The following is a 6,725-nucleotide window of genomic DNA, read 5'->3' on the forward strand; positions in this document are numbered from 1 at the left end:
TTCACAACCACCCCTGACATGGCTTCTGTTGTATCAACAACTCTACGACTGGTTATGACTAGGGCTGTTCAATATGGTAAAACCGAACCGTACCGAACCGAACCGAACCGAAATAGACAATATGGTTTGGTTTTGGTATATACCATATAAACCGAATGGATATAATTTTATAAAAACCGTAGGATTTGGATATGGTTTGGTATATAACCGACTAAACCGAATAAACCGAACAAAACCGATTAAAAGTAGAAACATGTAAGTATGTATCTATTTTATAACAATACATGAAAATCTATTTGTTACATAAGTTAAATTTGTGTTAATAACTATTACTATAATTTTATAGTAATAAAAACTTAATTTGTAAAACACTTGAACTATAACTAAATAACAATACATCGCAATTCAGACATCTTATTTTCTAAGTCTTTTTTTTTTATTTTTGATTTATTTTAGTCTTCACTAAATTAATATGAAGATTATAAATTTAATGGACAATAATTAATGAAAAAATTTAATTGAAAAAGCATGACTTTAATGAACACTAAATATGGAAGAGTGGAAAAAAATTTCTTTCATGTTTCTGTTGTTTTTCATATTTTTATTTTCAAAATTTCAAGCTTTGATTTTAGTTATAGATTTGATTATTTTATTTGATGGTAGAAGCATTTTTACTTTTTTGTTTATTTATTTGAACATGTAATATATTTTTAATAAATGACTGTGTTGACAATATGACTCTAAAATTCATATAATATGATCTCAAACAAAATAATTATGTTTTTTGGTATAAAACCGAATAAACCGAAAACCGACGGTATATAAACCGAACCGAACCGAAGTAAATATGGATTTAGAATGGTAGTTATATTTTACTAACCGAAATACCGAAAACCGAAAAAAACCAAACCGAAACCGAACCGATATCCGGATTGAACACCCCTAGTTATGACTTATAGAACCAATACACCAATGGCAAACATATCGACCTTCTCATCAACAATATTGGTGGTCTTGGTGGTCCACTTTGGTCGTCAACTCCTCCTGCCATTAATTCAAATATATTCAAACAAATAAACCTATGGATCAAGTTTTCATCAAACGAAAGTAGATGAAAAAATGTAAAGATTGGGTTTTACCTTATCCTTTGAAGTTTTTCTTTCTTTATTCTTCTACACTTGAAAACATCATCTCTAAGTCTAACCATGTTTTCTAGCGGGTCAATGTCCAGGAGATTCTCTGTTACTTCATCACCCTCTTTTTTGTTTTCTCTACGGCCTTCCTCAACACCCTGTCCTCCTGATGGAGCCCTTCTCCCATAGCTTTGCAGTAACGGTACAGCATCCCACAGCTATCAAGGATTAAAAACCTTATTATCCAACAACATCAAAAGATAAATATAATACAGAACTGTAAAAAATATTGGGTATGAGCAAGTACAAAAAGGTATTTCTTTACTTTTCTTTGGCAGCATATTCCATGACTGACTCGATGACTCTGTCACTTCCTTAAATGTGTATCACGCTGGGCCAAAAATATCAATCTCCAATAAATCATATATATAGATAATTTGCACAAAGCTGTAGACAACACAATACTATGGAAAAATCAAAATCACAGGCTCTAACAATCCATAAAATAACAGACGATTGACTGAAAGATTGCAGAATATAAGATCTAGAGTATGGATCAAGAAACCAAGGTAGTTTGTGGGTTGGAATCTCAGAAAAACCATACCTGAAAATACGTTGCTTATGAGCTCGTATTGCTTCTGTAGCTGTAACCGCAAATCATAAGTTGAGAATAGGTCACAGTCGTCCACGTAAGAAATTAAAATTTCAAAGAAACGAAGACATATCACCGTAGAATTTGGCTAGGTTTGGCTTGCCTTTATCATCCTAAATCTGTTCCCCTGAAACTCTCTAAGACTCAAAAGATTTTTCTCGATGATGCATCAAAGCTTCAGACGCTCTGCCTCTGCTCGATCAAATCAATGGTTCTGACTCATTTTTTTGCTCATCTATCGAACCAGAAGCGTAGAATCAGACCAAACTCTGAATCAATAAACATATCTAACATAACTGAGGAAAAAAAACAGAAAGATACTAAAACAAAATGCTGCAAATCCAATGAAAAGAAAAACGATCGAGCTCCCTGTAGATGGAGTCATCAAAAGATTAATAAGGAATATGAGATTGAATTAAAGTGTAAAGAACCGAATCTCGTTGTTTTTTAAAAAGTTTGTACCTTCTGATGATTTTAATCGTCCTGAAGCATATAGTTAGTCATCTGCCTCTTCAAAGCATCTGTGGACGACTTTATCAAAGGATCTTTGTATGCTTGATATGGAAGATGAATCGAAAGTGATTGTGAAGATTCATCCCACCCGGAATCCTCTCCAATTTATAGATCAAATGAAGGAAACAGAGAGGTTTACATTATTACTGGATTAATGGGGAATTAAGTAGAATACGTTGAATCTACGTTAGGGGAAGTTAAGAGTTGTAAAAAGAAAACTTTGGGTTTACAGACCGAGTTTTGAGGAACGGCGAGGGTGAAGAAGAGTCAAAAAAACGTAACCCTAAAACCGTAAGAGAACCAACGACATTAAGAGAACCGTACGGGAAAAAAATTAAACCGTAGAAAAATAAAACTCAAATTAAACAAACAACATTAGTTAGATACCAAACCAAATCAATATAAAGTGGGGCTCACATCTGCTGATGTGCCAATTCTAAACGAACACGAAGCCCAGAGCCGAAGACATATCAAAGCCCATTCGAAACAAAACTGAAGCCCAGACCCGAAATGAAATATTCTTATTGGCTGATTATTTTCGATGAGGTGGCACACTCTCTGCTCACCATATTGTGCTTTTAGTATTGTGATTATCGAAAATATTAAATAAAAATAAGATTTTATATAGAGAATTTCGAGCGAACTTTTATAAAGTTGGAGAGGAGATGTATGTTACAATTGATTGAATCGTTTATTTATAGAAATAATAAAAAGAGAGAAAGTTACGATGTGCGCATATTGACAATGGGTTCCGCATAGTTTTCTTTCACACGGTTTGTCAAGTTTTGACGCAAAGATATTAGTCTTTTTGCTTTATACTCTAGGCCGGGTTTCTTCGGATATACGGGACATAAAAGTTATTCTCTCTGTTTCATTTAATTGTCATTTTAGATTTATGCACATAAATTAATAAAATACTTAATTCTGCATATTTCCAAAATGAAAATATCATTACCTATAAATCTAACCATATTTCAACCAATCGAAAAATAAACTGCAAAATATATTAAATTTTGCATAGAATTTCAAAACGACGCTTATTTTGCAACGAAAATTTTACTCTTCAACGACAACTAAACTGAAATAGAGAGAATATGTCCTACCACACATGATGATATATGCATTATCAGGTAATCAGCTCAGTTCCGAACTTTTACCCATCCAAACCAGTAAGTGAATCTCATCAGATTAGAAACCGTGCGGGTTATTGCACAGAACTGAAGTCGAACCGAACTTGTTTCTTGGGTTGAATTGGGTCAGGCTTTCTAAATCCGGATTATATACCCCCAAAACTAAGATATAACATAAGATTAGGACCGATCATGAACCTAAGCAGATGAAAAATTAGTTTGGATCTTGCAAAAAAAATTAGAAGTTAATATATAATATATACTTCCAAAATTGTTAAAAAAAATATGTTTATAGCTTTTAAAAGTTTAAGACGGCACATACTGCCCACAACCACAAGTGCCTCTCAGATGCATTTATGCTCTTACCCACAACAAGTCCCTCTCAGATGACCTTTTAGTAATGAACTAAACAGAAGGGTGAATTTGTGATATATACAAAAGGGAATGAAAAATTAAGTATCTATCTACGTAAAGATGTTATTGGAAAATGTGTTAATTTGGCTCAATAATTGGCATGAAACTCCATTCTCACGCGTGCCAGTGTATTTGACTTGTCAAGTATAATTAACGTATTATCTTATACTATATCTAGTAAATAAATAGTATGGAAAACCCGATTCATATCAACATCACAATGTTAATTGTTTCAAAATTAAGAAAAAGTTAGATGTGATGACCCTATGCGACGGAAAAGGAGGAGGAAGAAGAGAAAGAAGGGGAAGAGGCGGAGGAGGAGGAGAAATGTTGTATCATGCTCTATATTGTTTGATAAATAGAATAATAACACACTCTTTATCTGAATATTATAGTATTTGTTTGGTTAGTTAACGATATTCAACTTCACATTGATCATTATTAATTTTCAATAATATAATCTTAATATGTTTTCATTTGTAAATGATTAATTTTAATCAATAAATATAAATCAATCGATTTATAGTAATGAATGATACACTAACACAGCAAAACACATATTTATTTACTGTAGATTCACATTTCTATTCTATGCTTTCTAACTAGAATAAAAAACAAATAGTACATTTGCAATGCAGTATCCAGAGGTAGAGCTGTTGAAGTAGTGAAAGAGAAAAATCATGAAGTGTATGAGGTAATACAATTAGCATAAGAGTTGATGTAGTTGTCGTCGGAGTTGACGAAATAGGAAAAGAAATCACCACAAAAGTTGGAGGAGAAGAAGAGACGGAGAGGAGGTGAGGAAATGATGAGTGGCGATAGTGTTGGAAGACAAAACAGTGGAACTGATGTAATAGTGCAGGAGAAGAATCAGGGGGCAAAGAAGGAGATACAATTTGCAAAAAAGGAGGGGAAGAAGTATATCATATTGTATTGTAACTATAAATAGAATGGAACATATACCACAAGTTATTGTTCTTCCCAATTCAATCCATCGCATGATTCTTCATCTTTAAAAAAAAAATATTGATTCACATGTTTACTCCACCATTAATGAACTGTTGCTTGACCCCCTAATTCTATTCAATAATACTGGACTTATCAAAATTCAGCTCGTTTTTTCGGTAGTTGCGCCGTCGAGAAATCTTCGATGTAGTTCTTAAGTTGATACCGAACATAATCACAAAAATAGGAGAATCAGCTTAAGAACAACAAATATTATTAAAAATATGGAATCTGTGGAATATATTAACTTATAATTATAAAATTAACATATTAAATTTATAAAAATAATTTATATAAACTAAACTTAACATGTTAACACGTTAACAAGTTTTTATATAAATATAATTCAGAATATTTTAGCTGATTATAAAAATATAATAAATAAATTTGAAGTTAATAATTGAGTATATATAATTAATAAAATTTATGAAAAATTAAAAACATGGTTAATCATAGTTGTGTCCAAAATAAATCTATTTTAAGTTTAAATTAAATTTTTCTTTGTTAATTAAGTGTTGCGAGTGATAGAATAATTTCGTGTATAAAGTAAATTGTGGTCCATATAAAAGGAAAACACATAGCATATCAAAACCTATGAAACATGTGTATTTAGTATTTGAAAACATAGATGTACTGATATACCTAATCAACTAAATGGACTGTTCTATAAAGGAAAAATTCTATAAAATTACACCAACTAAATTGTGTTAAGCTTCTTAACACCTAAAATTTTTTGGTATCCACTTTAATACCTCAACTAATTATTTTACACATTTTAATACACAAAATTTTTATATGGTGCTGATTTTAATACCCAAACTATGCTTATTTAAATTAAAAAACGATTAAGCTTCAAATAATTTTAAAAATTCTCTAAAATTCACAAAACTTTTTTTTTTGTCAGCAACGTAAACAGACTCATATAGAAAGTATTAGAAATAAAAGTAAGTAAATTTTAGATAATCTTAAATTTTGAAATAAAAGTTATAAGTTGTAAATATAAAATTTAGTTTATTTTCGGAAATAGAAAAAAAAATAGTTTTTCCTTCAAAACAAAATTTTTCTAAATTAAAAATTTTCTCCATAATTTAGTTACTTTCTTTCCTATAATTTTAACTAAAAGTGGGAATTTAAAAGATTTTTCTTTAGATTTTAGAGATTTTTTAAATTTCATTTGAACTTATTATTTTTTTGATTAAAATAAATAAATTTTGGGCATTAAAATGATATAGTTTTAGAAGTTTGTATATTAAAATGAGTAAAATAACTAGTTGAAGTATTAAAGTGAGTACCAAAAAAATTTGGATATTAAAAAAGCTTAACAAGATTTAGTTGTAGCATTTTTATGGAATTTTCCTTTCTACAAACAAATAAACTAGAAAATGTTCTATTTGTATATAATTATCAAACTACAAGTGATTTATTTAACATATCAATTTGACTGTTTCATCTCGTCAAAATTGTAACACGCAACTAACATAACTTATAAATAACTAAAAATAAGATTAATTATAAAGTGAATACATTAAATTTAGAAAATAATTGCACGGTCGCACGAGTCAAACTCTAGTTATTATTAAAAAATAAGGTAATCCAATTGTTGACCTAAACATGGTCTATCATAGGAAAAGCTGAATGAAACATTCGTCTACGGTTCCTAAAATTTTTGAGAAAAATTGTATAGATATAGATCACCAAATTTATATTAAAAAAATTAGTGAAACATTTAATAAATCACCTACAACTAGGAAAATATCAGGACCTACCATTTTCCCAATACTGGAAAATTTGTTTTTTAAGGCCAATAAAATAGTAATTATGTCTCACTAGACTAATTTTTATGTTGTATCATTTTTGCCTCAAATGCCTTTTAGTATT

The 6,725-nt window shown here is 30.1% G+C and overlaps 1 long non-coding RNA gene across 2 annotated transcripts; it reads right to left on the reverse strand.

The window, feature by feature from the left end:
* Positions 1–841: 841 nt before the first annotated feature.
* On the reverse strand, positions 842–2,915 carry LOC103872746. Of its 2 annotated transcripts, none has more exons than XR_004454737.1 (5): positions 2,248–2,915; positions 1,738–2,054; positions 1,459–1,524; positions 1,140–1,351; positions 842–1,044 (listed from the first exon to the last, which is right to left on the reverse strand). It is a non-coding gene; the product is annotated as an uncharacterized LOC103872746 (long non-coding RNA). The 2 variants fall into 2 exon arrangements; XR_004454738.1 differs by having other exon boundaries at positions 1,738–2,020; positions 2,248–2,511.
* Positions 2,916–6,725: the final 3,810 nt, after the last annotated feature.

This window comes from Brassica rapa, chromosome A02, assembly GCF_000309985.2.
Source record: "Brassica rapa cultivar Chiifu-401-42 chromosome A02, CAAS_Brap_v3.01, whole genome shotgun sequence".
Classification (NCBI taxonomy): domain Eukaryota; kingdom Viridiplantae; phylum Streptophyta; class Magnoliopsida; order Brassicales; family Brassicaceae; genus Brassica; species Brassica rapa.